The sequence below is a fragment of the Mauremys reevesii genome, linkage group 2 (assembly GCF_016161935.1).
Source record: "Mauremys reevesii isolate NIE-2019 linkage group 2, ASM1616193v1, whole genome shotgun sequence".
Classification (NCBI taxonomy): Eukaryota; Metazoa; Chordata; order Testudines; family Geoemydidae; genus Mauremys; species Mauremys reevesii.
The window spans coordinates 226,019,034-226,036,355 of NC_052624.1; the positions used below are offsets into that span (position 1 = coordinate 226,019,034).

At 39.0% G+C, this 17,322-nt stretch overlaps 1 long non-coding RNA gene across 1 annotated transcript in view; it reads left to right on the forward strand.

Annotated features, from left to right (window-relative positions):
• Positions 1–407: 407 nt before the first annotated feature.
• The window catches only part of LOC120398471, a 117,953-nt gene continuing 101,038 nt past the window's right edge, over positions 408–17,322 (forward strand). Inside the window, exon 1 of the long non-coding RNA XR_005594460.1 lies at positions 408–504. This is a non-coding gene — a long non-coding RNA (uncharacterized LOC120398471). The remainder of the gene's footprint in view (positions 505–17,322) is intronic.

Sequence of the window (17,322 nt, forward strand, 5' to 3'; positions counted from 1 at the left end):
CCTGGATTCCTTTGTCTAGATCTCTCAGACATGGTATCCAATGTTTTCAACCTGGAAACACGATAACAGATTAAAAACTGGTTACAGGCTTTGCTGATGGAGTATGCCAGCTAAACTCAGGGTTATTGGTTGATCCTGTGTAGCAGGCATGAGTTCAGCTATTGTGCTGAAGAGGGTTGGATTTGCAGGGATTCCTATGGCTTATGCTGCTAAACCTAACACTATTGATCCTCCCAGGATCTGAGTTCCTTCTGCGATATGTTGAGTACCCTCACCTATTGAGCTAATTGGATATTGAAGGCTCTTAGTGCTCTTTGGTAGGAACTCAGCTCCTTGTAAAATCAGGTTCTTGGGGAAGACTGCTGGTAGAACAAAGGTAGAACCTTACCTCCATTTTCTATTGCCAGTTCCATCAAAGGTGGATCTGAACAGATAAGACTCCTGACTCCCAAAGAAGATAACATGACAACTGAACTGCTGGCCCGAGCCCTTTCCTAGAGATAGGTAAAAGTCTGAAGCAATTCTTGATGCATCCTTAAGGGAATGAAAAGACTTCATCAGAACTAAAAATACCCACAGAATTGGGAACTTCAGTTATCTGATCTTAATCCCAAGTAAAGGTGTAGCTGGAGTTTTCCAAAAAAAGCAAAATAAATCCCAAATAAAATATTCAAATCTAACAGCTTAAGCCAGACCCTAAGACCCATTTGAATAAAGCCTCAGTGTAGCCTGGAAGGAACTCTATTTCCAAAGCTGCAAGTGACATAGGCAGCCCAGTGTGACCCTCAATCACAGCGGGATTTACAATTACAGTCTAAAATAAGACTTATGGGTTACTGATCCAGGCATGTATTGAGTTTCCTACTAAGGAGCTTTGCTAGTATGTTCAGGAAAAAAGATATTTTGAAACCTAAAATAATTATAGAACAGTATTTAGTTCTCACTCTTTCTCTCCACCGGTTTCTCTCTCTCTCTCTCTCTCACACACACACACACACACACACACACACACACACACACACACACACACACACACACACACACACACACCCCTGCAACCAATTAAAGCTGATGAGCTAGTTATAACCCCCACCAACTCAAAAAATTATTTCAGTAAGTTGAGCAATGCAGAAATATCAGTGGCAAAATAAGGATAGTTAAGTGGAAAACATAGTCAATAATTAATCAGCTGAGTAAGATCATACATTTTTAATACATATTTAGAAGAATCTGTGCATAATGCTTCATTTCTGAATACCAAAGAATTTGCAAAGATATGAAATGCAGACATATTGTATGCTAACTTCAACTAGTTCAATATGTGAAATCAACGAAAGATCATGTTGTTCTTTTATTTCCAGTCCTGCAAGGTATTGTGTATCTTCCCCAAAAGGTGTGGCACCCACTCAGCTACCATTGACTTGGGTATGAGGGCACTCAGGAGAAGAGCCCTCCTTTCAGCATCGGAAGCTTACTCACTACTTCCAGACAAACGATGGGTGTATGAAAAGTTTCTGTTTGTTTTGAACATAATGCAGAAAGGTGGCTCTTTATTTACTGCTCCCTTAACCGACTATAGAAATGATGAGTGCAGGGCTGACCAACAACTATGCACAAATAAAACAAGCTGAAAACTTTCTAGTTTGGCAACAACTCGAAATTTTTGCAAAAGGCAGATATTCTCAAAAAAATTAGTTTAGTATCTGTAGAAAAACAATGTTGACAGAAAATTTTGAAGTGCTTGAAGTACCTTGTGGAATCAAGGCCACAATTTGTAAAAGAAGAAGAATGTAGTGATATAGCAAATCATCACCGAGTAATGCTATGGTGACAAATGTAAACATCATGCAAACGGATTTTAAAGGAAATTGTTGGGCTCTGTGCATGGTTCTGCCACACTTAATCTCCCTATGCCTTAGTTTCTCCATCTGTATAAAATGGGGATAATATCAACTCTGTAGGAGAGTTGTGAGACTTAGTTAATTGCTTATAAAGTGATTAGATCCTCCCATGGAAAGTGGTATTGAAGTGCATAATGTTACTATTGTTTTCAAAGCTGAAGATTGTCCACAACATTTGCTCCGAGATCATGACTCAAAGTAGTACTCCTACTTACTGACTAATACTCCAATACCAGTACGTTTTGAGAACACAGCCCAAAGAACTGTTAGAAGCATAAGATTCTGGATACTAGAGAGTGATTTGTTCCCCCTCTTCCTGGGATAGTACACATTGAATTTTGTCAAGCTGATGTGCTTGGTTCTTGCATAGAGAAGGAGAGTATGAATAGGTGTGAACTGCCCCTTCTCCTTGAAACTACCTGTTGGTCATTCCTTGGAGCAGCCTTAATGATGACTCAAAGAAAGACCATATGTCCAGACTTCAGGCTGTGGTAACAGTTGCAGTAAAAGAGAGAAGAGTCAAGTCGGGGGAAGGCTACATGGACAAATACAAAAGAGATGATGCCAAATAAGGGGGTGGGGGTAATAATCCATGGTGGAATGGAATACCTAGAGGGTTTGCCAAAACAAGATTGAATTTTCCAGTGAAAATTACCTTGGATGTTTTTTACTTAAACCATTACATTAATTACATTGCCACTCTCTATGCTGCTATAATTAATAGTTTTACAGTATTTCCATTATAAACGGAGAAAATAAGCACTGAAAAAATAGCAAATAGAAAGTGGCTGAAATCAGTGACATTTCCAGGATTGGTAATAAAATGCAGAGGTTTTTCTTTTATAACAGTAAGAAACCCCAAACCATCCAAAATAGTGAATATTGTAAGCAAAACCTTACAGGATCATTTATTTAGAGCAAACAGTATATTTTAAAAACACTGAGTGGCACAGAATTCTGAGGATGCACCATGATACCACAGCGATGGGCATCTTTATAATAACCTAAACAGCTAGCAATGGAATCAGGAGGGTAATGAACAGCATGGTTGATTAGTCAGAGATTGAACACTGTGGAAGAATGCCTGGAAGAAAGATATGAGAGAGAGAGAGAGAGAGAGTGAGCGCACGCACAACTTGGAGTGAGATAAATAGAGTAGAAGCAAAGGCAGAAAAAGATCTGTTTGTAGGAGAAAGAATGAGGTCCACAGCAGAAAATAAGGGGCTTAGAGAGGAGCAGTTAGCCTTGGTCCATGAAAGAGCATCAGGAGTTGAGAGAAAGAGATGCCCAAATAAGAGGGTGTACATGAGGTAAAGAGAGAAAAGCTGGATAATAGCTATACATGGGGGTCAGAGGTCTAGCTGGAAATGGTCCAAAGAAAGGAGAGACCCTGATGTTTGGAGAGGAAGATGGGCATGATGACTGAAGAGATGACAACTGTTTCTGCCAATGAGGTAGTTTGTTTGTCTGTCTGTTTATTCATTTGATAGTAAAATTGTAACAAGGTTTCCCCTCTGTCCCTTAAAAAAAGAGAATTTCAATGGGATTAAAGACACATTCCTATTTGCTTTCTCCTCAGATGTCTGTACCTTATCCCTACTTCAGCATGATTTGCTGCTCTCCTCAGTTCTGCTCTCTCCCTCAGTGCTCTTCCTCGTCTTGCAAACAGGTGCTTTCCTGCATAACCTCTGCGTTTGTACAATGAGCAGGCTCAAGCCACCTTCAAAATGCTTATTCACATTTCCCTGTTTTTGTTTTCTCTTAGGGTTCCTGGCTCAGGTGAAATTCACTCCTATGCATCAGGCTATGCACAAGGCCTATGCATCACTTAAGTTTCACTGACATCCTTACAGGCTTTGTGCTGGCCTGCAGCAGAAGGGGGGATTTCATCCTCAGTACCATTCAGTAGCTCTAAAACCTTTCTGTCTCTCTAGTGTGCACAGTGAAGTAAATGAATTTCAGACATATAACATCATCATGCCCCTTGTCATCACATCTTGAACTTGGTTGTAGACAAGTGGCTTCTTGTCAATACAGTAAGCTATAAGAGTCATGAATTAAATCTTCCAATCTTTTCTTTGTTTGGTTATAGCAATATCAGTGGGACCTTCAACACTTATTTTAGCCCTTCTATCTGCTGGAGTATAAATACCAAAGCAAATTCATTGATAAAGGTGCACTTTAACTTACCTTACACACTGAATCAGTGTTGGTACAATCTCTATACTTCACCTAGTACCTCCTGGATCACATTGTGATAGGTAAGGAGCTGTGTATTTTTAGTGTGGATGAGCACACAACTATGTAAACACTTATGTTGTAACTAATATACTGAGAAATTCCCAGTGTTAGTTGGCTGTCAAACTCCTATTTCTACCTGTATGTGTTTTTAGCTGAATCTCGTATTGCCCTTGGTTGCTGTAATATACATTTAAAAAGGAACTCAAAGTTGTTCAAAAATTGACAGAACTAAAGAAACAGTTTGCAAAGGGACTGACGCTGCAGTTCTGTATCCATCCATGCGCTAGAGGATCAATAATGGGAAAACATTTGTATGCTGGGATTCAAGGTCAAGCCAACAATCTCCTGGAGAAAGTAAAAATGAATAATCATTTGATTAATGCATGCAATGAAGGGCCAGAAGATTAAGGGAAGGTGTAATTTGGACACTTTAATTTTGTACCCAAATATCTTTTAAGAAGGAAAGCACTTTGCCGTTTAACTGGATTCCTTCTCACCCCCTTTCAACTATGAAACCATTTAAAATAGTTAATGCTATAAATTAAGAGCTAAAATGAGTATAGTGCCACACAGTTATGTAAAAATCATTCTTGGAAAACTTCTATAACTGCCTTTTATAATACAAAACAAGACAATATCCCATATCCTTATCTTCATCAGAACTCTATTTGGCGTAGCTGACGGGGGAAGGTCGTGTTAAGATCTTTATAGACATGTAAGAAGATAAGGTTGCCACCCAGAAGAGCTTATAATGTAAAGTCCCAATTCAGCAAAGAAGCTCAAGCCTTACTTCCTATGGAAATCAATGGGACTACTCAAATGCTCAATATTATGCACATGCTTAAGTACCTTGTTGAATCAGGGTCTTAATAAACTATATATTCCCAAGCAAAACTCATTCATAAAACACTGAAGAATGCAAGTGTGTCTTAGTGGGGTCCAGCTAACACTTCAAAAACAATTTCTCACAAAATTTAAAAGAAAAGGTAATTTAGTCTGGCAATGAACAGTTCTAGAAATTCCACTCTGCCTTCATCACTCATTGTCACCCATCCATTTTACATCCTGAACTGTCCCCCCTTGCTTTATTTTGTTGGGTGTAGTCTCTTGATTTTGTATATTGGTTATGAAATGTATATTAAAGGTATTGACATTATTAAATAAAGTTTCAGAATACTTAAGGTGTTGCCTAAGTTTTGTACATTTGCACATAATGTGATGTTATAGAAGAATATTGTTATGAATAGCAATGGGATGAGTAATCTATTTAGTATTAGGAAACAGTGGTTTTGATTATATGATGTTATAGATTGATGTAAGTGTATATAGACTCTGAACATCTATATTTGTAACTACTGTGTGATTAGTGCATTGTAATAAGCTAACTCATAGTTTTTATAGCAAGTCAGGTTCCGGTATTTGTTATTGTTGTATTAGAAAAGTATAGAATAGAAAATGTGACTTTTATAATCTTCTAGGGGTAGATTCTGTAACCCTTCCTCACATAACTAGTCCCATTAATTTCAAGGGATCCTTTTCCAATATAATATAATGCTAGCAATAAAGGCAAGCACCAGGAAGGAAACAAGTTTTGTCTGAATATCCAGAGTGAAATTCTGTTTCGTTGAAGTCAGTGGGACTTTTGCCATTGACTTCAATGGGATCAAGATTTCACCCCGTGCGCAGCCTCTGTTCAGAGCACTATCATATTAGAAATGTTATTGCACCATGTAATATGTGAAAACACCTATAAAGTATTTATAGTGTGACCTAGGGAGCTAGCATAACCACTAGCAACTGAAGTGATAGTATGCAAGATCTTCAGCTTGTGTAAATTGGCACAGCTCCATCGAACTCATCTGAGAATCTGGCCCTATACATATAAGTGCTCTTGTCATATTATTTGGAGATACTAAAATTATATGAATATTCATCCTCTCTGCTAGATGTTTTTAATTTTAATCTGGTTAAAAGTATTGCATATTATAATACATGTTTCATATTAATTTACCAGTTGGTGACATTTTAAACATAATCTGATTGAATTAATTCTTTTGTTGCTTTAAATTTCCTTGTTTAACAGCAAATCTAGATATTTGATGCAAATAGTAAAATAAGACTTGAACAAAATTGTTCTTGAAAATATAGTACAAATGTGATACCTTTATATAGAACAACACTCTGTCTTTTTTTAATGATAATTCTAACATATAAATGCAAGTATACATCTCTGTTGTTTGTAATATGGCTTAGCTCTAATTGACTGGAAGTTGTGAAAGTCTGGTTTAGAACTGAATATGCCGAGAACAGCTAGATACACAATATGGGAATGTATTTTAAATTGTCAGTTCTTTTGCTTCCCTCTTAAGAAAATACATTTAGTTTTGAGCTGAACAATGCTGCACTTCTACCATTGCACAAAGGCAATAAGGTAATTGTTTCTTTACTATTTTTATTATAGTGGTACAAACTGTACAAAATAGGAAAGACTGTAATATTAGGTGAAACCTAATTTCAGCATGGTTATCGTACAGTTTTCATTTCCCTGAGGAAAAATAAATAAATGTGCAGACTAAGATTTCAGATGCAGAAGCAGAAGTATGAATGCTTCCCCCTTTCCTTTTATTATTCACTTTATGAATTAGCCCTAGTTTACTTGTTTCGATTGGTGTCGACATATTTTTGAATACTATTAGCATAGCAATCAGGCCTGTTCTCAGGTTATTGAATAGTGTGTTGACTTCCGAAATAAATAGATATGCAGTGTGAAGGACGAGCTGTCACTTTGGGAGAGCTTTGCTGATCTAAATTAAAAGGCACTTCTAATTGAAAACTGTAATAGCAGGAGGGTTAGGGAGACAATGGAACCACTCAGTCCTTTTCAGTTTTTGTGGGGTTCTGTTAGGAAATATAGGGAGAGGAGTAACATGACAATATTATGCTACTGTATAAGTAACAGTATTAAATTATACTTAAGTAACCATATCACTGTGATGCACTTCAGATATTTCCTCTAGACCCTTATGGAACTTTACTTTTACCTAGAATACAGCTTTATGGTACTGAACTCCTGCAATTCCTGTTCAGAGCAATGGAAGTTCCTGGTGTCCAGCATGCCTTAAATCTAACCTCTGCTCTATCATCTTCATTACAATTCATTATGGGCCCAGTCCAAAGCCTACTGAAGACAATGGAAAGTTTCCCATTGACTTTAATAGATTTTGGATCAGGGCCTATGGGCCTGATTCTGACCTCAGGAACACCAGTTTTACCATTATGTAACGCCACTGGCTTCAATAGTCGCTCCTAATTTACACCAGTGTATGTGTGCGATCTGAATCAATCTCACTGATAATGAGAAAAACATCTTTATCCATGGGGCAAAATAAATAAAGAAAGACATAAACAAAGTTAAAGTAGTTTGTATTCTTGTGTATTAATTGCAATGCTATCTGTCAAGTGTTTATTGTAATTGCTGTGAATGGGTATTTCTGTGGCACTGATATATGAAATATCATACTAAGGATAGTTTTGCAAACAGCTACACTTCTTCTAGTTACATATTTTTTCCAAAAAATAAGTTCACTGAAAATAATTATGGAAAGTTAAACTAAGAGCTAAAATAACCTATGGTTTCTCTTATTTGAATAGCTACCAGCTATCTGAGCCTGTGTTTTCCCCCCCCCTTTTTTATTTTGGTCCTCTAAGGGTTAACAATTGAGGCCTGTCTATAGCTCATTTCTATAGTAACAGCAAGACTGAGACTTTTTTATGGGCACCTAATAATTAGAAAGTGCTAGAAGGTATAACAATATAATGAATCAAAACTGATAGACTTGTGGGTTTCCATAGAAACATGTATAATTATGATAATCGGTCCCTGGCGTACCCTCAGAATCGTATACATTCAGTTAAATGCAATAAACATTAGGCACTATTTAGTGAGCTGTGATGCAGATTAACAGTGTGAGATACAGGGAGGCTATGAATAAAATTGCTGTACAGTTTATCTCAAACTAATTTCCCAGATTGCTTTAATAGGCATGCTATGTGGATGTGAAGAATTGAAAGTGTATTTTGTTAGTGGTAAAGCTAACAAAGATAATATTTCATAAAGTGGCTGACTGATTGTTAATTTTGATGCAGATCAAAATTTACTGCAGCACGTTATTACATGCGGGATCACAGAACCCACAGAGCAAATGACATGGTGGGGTTCAACTGATTTATTTAAAAAAATTATAAAGCATTCTTGTTTCCAATTTTACCCTCTTCTTATCGGTTATTACTTTTTTTTTTAATCTTGCTCTTATTTTAGCAACACACTCCACAACGTTGACGCTAACAGGGCCTAACACTAATGCCAGATCTAGGGCAAAGCAAAGGTCTGGCAATTTGGCATGTGACTATTCAACATTACAGGATCTCCCTTTCGGTATTTGAGATGACCTATGTTCATATTTTTTATGGCTTATGGATAAAAAGGATCTAACAGTCTGTGATCGCTGGTAATTTTAGGTATATGGCTTGGAATGCAGGTCCCCAACACGGCTCTCAAACAATAAGCTGTCCATAAAGGATAGAGATCTGCAGGAAAAACATATTGGGGTGCGAGATGGAGCCTTGAGGTCATGAGTTCTGGATGAGGTGATCCATTTCATCATACTTTAATCAATCACAGTGAAATTCACTCCTGTGCAGAGTGCAGCACTTTAAATTCTACTTAATCCATTGTTTTGAAAATGTAAGTGGACTTAACTGAGGCATTGGTCTTGCACTGGCCTTCTGCACCAAGGTGAGTGTCACCCCTAGTGTGTACTTTATCTTTGGGTGGTGGGGAAAGGAGTGCTTTTCTGCTCACCTACTCCTCCAAATCAGTTTCTCCCTTTTTCCATTCTCCAGCTACTGGGATAGAGGAGATCTGCCATTCTCTCTCTATCTTGGCTTCTAGAAGCGAGAACCTTTTTCTAATGGAAGGTAGAATAAATTCAAGAGACTTCTGTGTTTAATTCTGAGCAGTTCTTCCTTGCTTTCTCCTCTCCCTGAGGAAGGAAGAGGGGAAAGCGTTTGTCCATTTTTCTCCTCTTCTCACTTCCATGCTGGGGTGAACTAGGAAATTCCTGCACAACCAAGTCTGATTGGTCATCATTCCCCAAGCAGAGTGGGAAGCATGCTTCTTACTGCTGTTCTTCTGAAGTCCATGCAGAGTGAATGGAGCACAGATTAGCACACTTTCACAGCAGACCAGGTAGGTGTGAGGGATCCTTACACTGCTGGAAGGACAAAGTATCTGCATGGCACACTTTCATTTGTCACTCAGGCATTCATAAATGGACATTTCCAATGTGTAAACATTTCAGCCTTCAGCACTTCCTATGTGTTGTCCTTTTAGCAAAGAGTGACTTCCAGCTGAGACAAAGCTCCAGCTGGTTTAGTCAGGTCTTGAATCTCTTTTGACTCACTGGAGGAATTCTACTAGCAGGTTATGCTACCCGGTGACCAGACTTCAATACCATGTGCAGCTCCCAAAAGGGGAGGGAAATCAAAGTATCCAAAGAGCAACATCGAGACAGGTTTAGCGCAGTCAGTCTGACTAGCTTAGCGAGACAGATGGTGCCTTTTGGTTCACCTGATATATCTGCTGCCTTCCTGATAAGTGTCAGGGTTGTAGTTTCTGGTGCAGTAACTTACCAGAGGATATACCTGAAAGCATCCATTTTTAAAAAAAGACTTCATCCCAACTTCTAATTTTGTGCCTGCAGTTTGCATCTGCATTATAGTGAACTGTGGGCATAAATGATAGAATTTAGACAAGCAGTTACCTGATCTGAGGACTTCTTCTATTATGCTGTAAGCTCTTTGGGGCAGTGTAGCAGGGTGGACCCTGCTCCTGCTGTGAGGGGTTTAAAAAGCAGCCTGGCAGGGCTTGAGAGCGGTGGCTCTAAAAGCTGGGCTGATTGGGGAAGTGGCTGCAGCTGGGCCACACCCCAATCAGGCCACAGCTGGCCCCTATAAAAGGCCAGGGAAGCCAGAAGCACAGACAGTCTCTCTCTGCCTTTAGAGAGAGAAGGGCCTGGCTGTAGGGAGCTTGAGACTGGATACCTGAGTGAAGCAGGGCTGGGGAAAGGCAGAGGAGCTGGGGAGCTCCAGCCTAGAAAGCCCCAGGCTGCGGCCTAGCGAAGGGCCAACAGGTACTGGGGGTTGCAGAGGGCAGCCCAGGGGTAGGCCAAAGCAGCAGGTCCAAACCCCTTTGCCTGTGATGAGTAGGCTGATACTGCAGTCTGCCCCAGAGTGTGGGGCTAGACCATGACTGGCAGTAGCCAATACTGAGGCAAGGTGGGGATAGAGGGTGGGGGTTCCCTGGGCAGGGGAAACCCAGAAAGAACGGGGTTACTGCTAGGGGGCAGCACCCCATGTAAAAGGGCACTGGGTCCAAGGCGGGACATGAGGGCCTGAAGACAGGTGGATCACTGGCCTGCAGAGGGCGCTCTGGACTGGAACTGAGCTAATTCCCGGAGTCACCAGCAGGAGGCACCGCAGGGGTGAGTCAGCCCGTCTACAGGCAGCCACTGTGTCTTTGTATCTTTGTGCATTGCCATGCACATCTGGACCATTATCCAGATTAGGACTTCTGGGTGCTACTGCAGTAGAAATAATATGAGACACCTCCAGTCTAATATCTGCCTTCCTCAATTGACTATATCTTCAGAATAGAACCCTCAATTGATTTCACCCTCAAAATCAGAGAATGTTTTTGAAAATTTGGTCCATCAGACCCAGCCACTGGGTGAGAGATTCCGTTTAACGATTAAGACACCTCCATAATACCCTTCAGTTGTGTTTCTGCTTGTTCTGTGATAAAGTGGGTCTCCTGGGGGAAGTTTCTATCACTTCCTGAATTAAGATTTATTTTAGAACCCCCATACACAGCAGTTCTTGACTTTTACCTCTCACCTGTTGCTAGATTTCTTTGTACTGGCAAACATCTTGTTCCCCTGTGATTTCTTTTGTCATGGCAGAGTGAACTCTTTCTCATAGGCTCACTCAAAAGGTTCATAGCTATATTTTCATCTTGCTGCTTTGTGAGTCAGAGCTCCCTACAGCTCCAGATCTTATTCTTCTTTCCCATGTTGCTAAAGTTGATTACCTCGGTATGTGAGCATTTCTAAGCAGCAGCTGTTGATCATATATGCAGAATTATTGACTTAAATTTTCATTGTTTGAGAAATATAAACGACAACCTCTTTTATAACATGGTTGTTCAAATGCTAGATATAAGAAAATTTCAAATATTAAAAACTAATAGACACAACTTTGTTATGCAGTAGAAAAATCAGGATATGAACATACCGTATTTTAATGTTTGTGAAGTGTGGTAATTATCACTACTGATCATTTTATTCATTATCTGTGGTTACAATTAATTTCAGGCATCCACAGACCTTACAGCTGCAAAAGAGCTTTCAACCTAGTAAATGGTGAATATTTTTGTGTTCAAAAATTAAAAACTAAAAACAATTCTACTCCTGGGATTAATTCCTCCCATATTTATATCCAGGAAATGAGGTCCAGAGATTTCAATGGGAGTATTAGAAAAAACAACCTTATTTTTCACAATATTTTACTAAATTGAAGATAGTATCACCTAGCCTGAGTGCTGGCACTACCTGGCCACTTTGTTGTCAATGTGGCATATAAGCCAATGAGTGAGGTGACTGAACCAACCTCAAGCTTGTTGTTGTCTTGGTGCGAGCAGACATAAGCTTGCTTCACTTTCACTGCAGTCAGGGGCGGCTCCAGACCCCAGCACGCCAAGCGCGTGCTTGGGGCAACATGTCGCGGGGGGCGCTCTGCCGGTCCCCCGGAGGGTGGCAGGCGGCTCTGGTGGACCTCCCGCTTCGGTGGAGCCGCTGGACCAGCAGACCGTCCACAGGTGTGCCTGCGGGAGGTCCACCGGAGCCACGGGACCGGCGACCAGCAGAGCGCCCCCCGCGGCGTGCTGCCCTGCTTGGGGCGGTGAAATGTCTAGAGCCGCCTCTGACTGCAGTATGCTTTTTAAATTCAAGAGAAGGTGACATGCTATCAGACTGGTTACCTGCAGTGATAGTGTGTTGTATGTATACAGAAGAGCTAGAAGACCTTAAAAATGTTTGAATCCTTGCTGCTTTATATACTACCTGCAGGGGCAGAGTGACCTTTTGCTGCTTTTATTACTGCTTATGGCTGAGCTTTTGACTGCCTTCAAGAAGTCTCTCACTGGTTTTAGGAGGCAGCTGGTCCCATTTATTTAGTTTGCATACACCTGACTGTTTATTAGAACCTTCCCCTTGCTTTAGGGGGGTTTTAGGGCAGGGATGGGACTGCTTTCCTAAATCCACATTCGGCCCATGGTTGTTAAAGACTTGCTTTGATTTGTAAGTTTGAGTATGAAATTCAAGTGAGCATGAGAAATTGACTCTCTTTTCCTTTGAAGCCCGTATAGGAGGTGGGTTGAGATGGCTAATATTGTGAATCATGCTTAGTGAGACAGCAATGAATTAATTGTTTTCTAAATCACCAGCTGGAATAGCTATTCCTGAATGTCTTAAAAGCTACTCAGAAAACTGACAGCTGATTTTCATCTGACTGGAAAGCAGGGCATTATGGATGGCTGCAACATGTTCTGGATAAAAACTTGCAATGGGTGGTCTGCAGGAAGTGTTACAGGAAAGAGTGGGATATGTGAAAGTAGTGTCATTGTGATTGGCGGCAAGAACTCTAGAAGACGCAGCATGCATATGGGGTGCCTTGCAGAGAGATTAAAGAGTCTGGGTGCACGTGGTTGGAATGGTGAGCACAAAGACAGATGGACAAATAGAGTCCTGAGAACAAATTCAATTGCTATGTTAAATTCCTGGAGAAGCTGTAGGAATTGCAGTATTATTGCATAAGTATCGAATGCACACTTCCATATGCATGTGTTCGCACACACACACAAAATAGAGTACATGAATAACTTATTCATGTTGCTATCTTTGAAATTATACTAAAGTAGTGCCATTTTACTGTGCAAATAGTATCTACACTGCTCTCACCACAGATTATAATAAAGTACCATTTTATCAGTTGACCATTTTAGTTGATACTTTATGGATTTTTAGAATAATTGATTTGTTAAAATCCATTGTATTTCTTAAGATGTCATTTTTTCCTCCTTTTTATGCTTACCAATTAGTTTGTTTTGGCATATTGTAAAATGTTGTGTACCACAGGAAAAGCAGGCATTTTTTAATCCAAAGAGAGTCTCAGATTTATTCATTTAAAAATATTTTGCCTAATTATAAATCATTATAATGACAGTTTAAAAAATACATGTGAAGCTTTCATATTTCAAATAAAAAGTTACACTAATTGTATTCTGAGAATTATGCAAAAGAAGAAACTCAGTATAAAATTACCATGGTATATTTAGACTTTGTATTTAAAAAAAAATTGTGGTTGAACTGTAATTATTGTAATATTGTAGTAAATATACAGATAACTTGCAGCTATTATTCAACATAATCACTATAGTCTTACTATTATTAGGATCGATTTACTATATTTTGATAAACTGCAGAATAATTAGTGGGTTTACTATAATAACTGTAGTTTGGTTGTAATTTTATGACAAGATCTAGAGCTTTATTATACAGTAATATATATATTCTGGGATGAAATTATAAAGGGAAGTGTCATTAAAAATAAAACTGAGAAGTGATTTAATGGAAGGTTTTATCACTTTTGGTATAGTATAGTTGTATACAACAAGAATAAATACAAATTTAAGTAAGTATTTTTACAGTAAAAATAAATAAAATCTATTGATTTAATTCCTTCTGACAAAAGATGAACTGAAAACACAAGAACGAAGACTTTCTTCCCAAGCTAATGGCTCATTATGGTTACCTCACCACTCCCTCATACATACAAAATTCTCAGGGAGCATATATAGTACAGTACATGTTATTTCCATATCGAATGCAGAGTTCAGTAATTCAAATGTAAGCTTCTTGGGGTAGTAACTTGCCTTCCAATGTGTTTGTAATATGCTCGATATACTTATTGCAAGCTAAGTAATACATAAACAATAACAACAGTAGAAGGGAAAATGTTTATCCAGATTTTTCACTTTTTTTCCAGTCACCTGTGGATTGTTACATAACATTTGTGTCTACACTCATGAAAAACCTGGGCACGAACTCTCCCCTACAAAGGAAAATAATCATGTTGGGGATGGATTTCAATTCAGTTTGAAGTTCCATTAAGGATTTGTATGGCTTTTGGGACATCTGCACAGAGCACCAGTGCTTTTACAGTACATCCAGACTTCTTTCCAAAATGGCAGCTTGGCTCCTGAAGGAATCATGCTGTTAATCATAGAATCGTAGGACCTTGAGAGGTCAGCTAGTCCAGTCTCCTGCACTCATGGCAGGACTAAGTATTATTTAGACCATCCCTAACAGGTGTTTGTCTAACCTGCTCTTAAAAATCCCCAATGATGGAGATTCCACAACCTCCCTAGACAATTTATTCCAGTGCATCCTCATTGCCTCAGAACCTCTTTTCATAATGGTTCACCAAGTGATGGAGGAATCCATGTAAGATCATTCCAATTAGATTGAAACCATCTAACTCATGGGGCATTCCAAATAGCACGGTGAGGCAAGCTGTATACAACCCTATGTGGACAGGGACATTTGCCCTTATGTCAACCCATCAATCTTGAACCTGGTGGTGCATCTGTAGGATAAGTAATTGTATTTCTCCAATAATAATTAGGAGAATGGGAAGAGAATGCCATGGAAGTTGACCCTCCCCATGCTGCATGCCTAAACTCACTTGTTGTGCTTCCTCTGTGTTCATGGCAGAGGACGTTACCACTGGGCCTTAATCTTTTAATACAATCTGTAACTTTATGAAATCCTTTGGGCTCCAAGGCTTCATCTGAGTGGCAGGGAAGGCTTATATCTTCACAAATTACTCTCAGAGTGTGGAGCATGGCTTCACACTGAAAAGGACTTTAAGAAATAATTCTAGGTCAATTTACTGCATGTGAACATTGTGAAGCAATAGCACTGGTTAGAAACAGGTGTAGTCTGGGCAGAAGCTTTTCAAATGTCTTTGAGGCCATGGCTGAACCATTAATGAAGTTCTATCCACCCTGGGGATTCTCTTGAACAGAAAATGACACTTGTACAAAGGTTTGAGGTGGTTCTGTATTGTGGGCAAATGGAGACTAAGCTGATGTAAATCGGTGTAGCTTCATTGATGATGATGATGATGATGATGGGGTTACAGCAATTTACAAGAACTATTGTGCCACCATCAAGTTCCTTTCTCCTAAGGATTTGAACCTGGGTTCCAGAATTGCACAAAGGTGCTATGGCACTTATCCGCCATAGAATCCCTCATGGCATTACAAAAGACCCTTCAAAGGGGAAACAAAACAATATTAAGGATTTATCTGAATACACTGTCTAGCTATGTTTGTATTTCCCGGCAATACTTAATTCAATGCAAGATACTAATTAGTTAGGATTAGCTGAACCTCAACCAAAATGGTTCATCAACCTCTGCGTGTAACTTATGGCTCAGTCTTTGTCATAGTTGTAAATATAGATCTAGGAATAGATAAAATCATGGGATTTACAAAGAAAATTCTTCAAAGTTGCCTTCCCCTAGTACTTGATTTAAAACACAGCCGCAAGTTCCAGATATCTATATATGAAAAAATAGAATGGGCATAAATGAAAAGAAAGATGAATTGGAATGAAAAGGAGGGGAGACCTGAACTGAGCAAAAGCAAAGAGATGGACTAGTCAGATTTTTTTTTCTAAATTTGCTCTCTTGTCCCTTTTCCCCCTTCCACTCAACTAGACCAAACTGAAAGGGAAGATTGAAGCAAGCCCTATGAAATCCAAGCATTACATACATTTGAAAGTTTGAAACTAATCTCTTTGTGAGGTTTACATATCTCTATTTAATATGGTGCCAAGTCAGGGCATTCAACATCTATCCAGCCTTTTAGGCATACGACATCTGCTCCACAGATTCTGATGCCAATGCCTTTACAAAGCATTAAATTCCTGAATACAGAGGCCTGGCATAAGAGCTCAAACAACTCTCTGCAGAACCTTGAAAATGCAGCTAGCTTATTTATTTTGGATTTACTGCATAGTTCTACTCTTAGCAATAGTTATTGGAGAAATGCCATCTTACTCAACAGATATATGCTCCTTGTGAGCAGAGAGAGTCATTTCGGATTTCTACAGTGACAGAAATAGCTTTTACTATTTACTTTCTCCTCATAGCCCTGGAGAGCTAACACAGCTATGAGTGTGTGAACTAGATTTGCTCTGTTTTGTGCACAGTCAACAAGAATCCAAGTTCTAGTCTAAATTCTGTCCTCACTCTATAACTGCAGAAATGGGGATTAGTTAAAACCATTCTTCTCCATTGAACACAATGAGATTGCACAGCTGTAATTTAGGGCTTGTTCTGAAGACAATGGAGCTGAAGAAAGGGCTGAATTTGGCTTGCAGATTCATTATTTGGTGATCATGCATGAAAAGGAAAGAGCCCAGCTTGAATTCGGGGGCTGCAAGTTTGCGGCACTAACAAATTCTCCTTTCTTTTCCTGTAAACTGAGTAAATTTTGATTTAAAATGGCTGCAGCGCAATAAACCTGGACCTACACAGTACCATTTTTAGAATAATTTTCTAGGCAAAATGTGCATTTTAGAATGATAAACTCAGGTAAAAGGAGAAATACTTTCATCTTTTACAAATGAATCATTTTGACTTGCTCATAAAAACAAGACCTGCCTGTTTCCTACATATGTCAACTGTATTTGCATTGTGTTCTCTATGTTAATAGGGTGCAGAGTGCAGTGCTAGTATAACATTTTCCATAGTCTTTAAGCACAATTCCTCTGCAGTTTTTTTCTTTTAAAGTTATAGGAAGAATTAAATCTTTCCATTAACTTTATAGAAAAATAATTTCTCCCAAAATTCAGCTTCACCAGCAGTTTACAATGTGCTCTCAAGGGATCTCAAGCCAATAGCTGACTTCTGGGAAAATAACTTTAGTTTAATTTTCAATATTCTATAACAGAGCCCAATTAACCTTTTATTTTGATCATTTTGAGTTATAATTGAC